General features: G+C 45.1%; 1 non-coding gene across 1 annotated transcript; it reads left to right on the top strand.

The window, feature by feature from the left end:
- Window positions 1-422: 422 nt before the first annotated feature.
- Window positions 423-509, top strand: LOC129061107 (small nucleolar RNA SNORD35). Its single transcript, XR_008528076.1, has one exon. It is a non-coding gene; the product is annotated as a small nucleolar RNA SNORD35 (small nucleolar RNA).
- The last annotated feature ends 2205 nt before the right edge of the window (window positions 510-2714 follow it).

Raw genomic sequence — 2714 nt, 5'->3', positions numbered from 1 at the left:
CCAGCCTTCCTTCCCTGTGCAGCCCTCTCAGAGACTGAATCTGGGCTGGGCCTGTGATGCCCTTCAACTGTAGAATGCAGGGGAAATGATGCCAGAAGAGTTCTAAGCCCTCAGCCTAGAAGAAGGCCTAATAAATAGCCTTGAGCCACAACGTAAGTAAGATGTCCAGCTACTTTGCTGGAGCGACCACAGGGAGGAGAGACCAGCTGAAGGAGAGAAAGAGAGAACCAGCGACCCTACCCTTTGCCCCCACCAGCTGAGGCCCCAGGCTTAAATGTCCTTGCCAAGGTGCCAGTCAGACGTGTGAGTGAGGAATTATAGGTGCTTGAGCCCCACCCACAACCTGACTACAGCTACTGAGAGACCCTAAGTGAGATCAGAAAGAGAACCATCTAACAAAACCTATTTAAAACTTATGGGAGAGCAGATGATGGCTTTTTCTCATGATGGTCTGCGGATGCCACTGTGAGCAGTGCCGATGAGGCCCATGGCTCAGCTGCCGCCCAGAGGAGCACAGTGCCCTTTCAGGAGGTGGGTGTGTCTTCTGCTTTAAGCTTGGTGAGAAAAATTGGATTATTCAAGTATCAAGATCCTCTGAGACGAGTTATCAACCCCTCTCTCAGGGCACCCTCTCCCTAATCCAGGTTCCCATTTCTTTACAACTTTATTCCCCATCCCCTCGACCCCACTGCCTTCCATCCTGTTTGCCTACCTGGGCCACCAGGCTCCTGAGGTTGCCCGGGAGTGCTAAGCAGTCACAGCCACCTACAGGAGAAAAGGAAGGAGAAGGCCAGGACCCATTACCAAAAGAAAAAGCAGCTCCGTGAGGCTACAGACACAGGCTGAAAAGAACAGGGAGAAGAAAACTGACAGATACACAGAGGTCCTCAAGGCTCATGGACTTCTGGACTGAGCCCAATAAAACTGACTGTTAATTCCTCAAAACAAATAAATAAATAAAGCTAATGGGAGAAATAGCATGCAAGCGGTCTTTGAGTTGAGCCCTTGCTGGGGCTTAAGCTGGCTTAGTTCATTTGAATATTCACTCTTTGGAATGACAACTCGCAGAATATATAAAATAATAAAATGGCTGTCTTTTTAAGCCATTAAATATTGGAGTGGTTTGTTCTGTAGCAATATGTAACCAAAATATATGTTAAGGTAGAAATTTAGAGTGAAGACAGGGACTTTTGAATCCACAGAGTGATTTATTTTCAGAGCTGGATTTTCCATTTTATTCAATGGTTTCATAGCTCTAACCAGAGCCGGCCACCTTGTCACACCAAGATACGAATCTGAAATTATTTCATGTGGAAGATTTTTTAGGACACTCCCGACTCCCAGACACTTAAGAATGCTTCTTATTTATTTCTTTTTAAAATTTAAACGTGACCTTCCTTGAGATCCACTGGAAGCTGGAGCAGGGAATGCAGACAAAGGAAGTCTTCTGAGGGGCCCATCGCTGCTGAAAGCATTGAAACTTGTTTCATTTCTGAAAAGCACGAGGCTTTCTGAAGCAGGCCTTCCATCCAGCGAAGGTCTAAAAGAGTAAAGTAACACACGCACACAGGCTCATGAAATCATAATAATAATAAAAACCCTCAGACGCCTTTTTTTTTTTCAGCTGTGAAGCAGCACCTGCCATTAGCTGTGGTGGTTCCTATTTTCATATTGTCTGACAGTAGCAGTTGGATCAGGCTTGAGCCAGTGTGACTGAGAGGCAGGCTCCCTGCTTCCACAAAGCTGAATTTAATAAGATGAGAACAGCATGCCAAGATGGGGAGCTCCCTCCCTAACACTTATCCTGACACCAGCCCCTCAGCGGGGCCGTATTGCCACGGTAATCTGGGTGAGCCGGACAGAGCGTCCTGCTTACAAGTTCAATATAATGGAACAGCAGGGGGCGAAGGGCTGGCAGAAAAGCTTAGCAAAGTTAAAGCCTATTACTCTATGCTTGAGGAAAAATGAGTCACAAAATATTGCACCCAGAGCAAAACTTGAACTTGCCAAATGCAGCAGCAACACACGCTAAGCCTTGTCCATAATGGTGCATTCATTATTCTGTGGTCCAGGGTAATGTGGATTTAAATGTCTTTAACTCTAATGGAAATGTGTATGCAAATTTCCCGTAAGCCCATCCCTCACTCACTTTTCTTTTGCCCTGTTTGAATCTGATAGGCAAGGTGACTGTACGCTACATATGTCAAAGAAAATGATGCCTTTTTAATCTGCCTTTAGTGACAAGAAGAAGGCCAGAAACTGGACAGAAAGAAATCTTTCAGCTGCCTATTAATGGCTTTTGTTGTCGCTGTTTTATGCCTCTTGTCGTGCTGACTTTAAAACGAATGGAAGAAACAGGCAGCAAGTGGTGTCAGGGTTCAGTCCTGTTTGAGGCTTAGGCTGGTTTAGGTAATTTTAAGATCAGCTCTTCCATACATGTGAGCTCTAACACAGACTCTTCAATACTAGTTGATCCAATCAAACTCTTTGATTTGGAACAGATTTGCCTCATATTTCAATCAACCAATGTCCCAGACCCAATCTAGGGCTCTAACTGAAGAACCATTATTTAGTATCCTGAACGTTATTCTGTTCTAGGACTGGGGATTTTTGAAAGAGTAACGATAGAACTAAGAGGGGATTCCTTCTGCTCCCCTGGACTAGCTACAAGTTCTCATTATGACAAAGGCCACTCAGATCATCAGGTACGGTGT

Source organism: Pteronotus mesoamericanus, unplaced genomic scaffold (assembly GCF_021234165.1).
Source record: "Pteronotus mesoamericanus isolate MK-2021 breed Mesoamerican mustached bat unplaced genomic scaffold, CSHL_Meso_final scaffold_54, whole genome shotgun sequence".
Classification (NCBI taxonomy): Eukaryota; Metazoa; Chordata; class Mammalia; order Chiroptera; family Mormoopidae; genus Pteronotus; species Pteronotus mesoamericanus.
The sequence above is the reverse complement of the archived record's forward strand: the minus strand, read 5'-3'. Positions and strand labels throughout refer to the sequence as shown.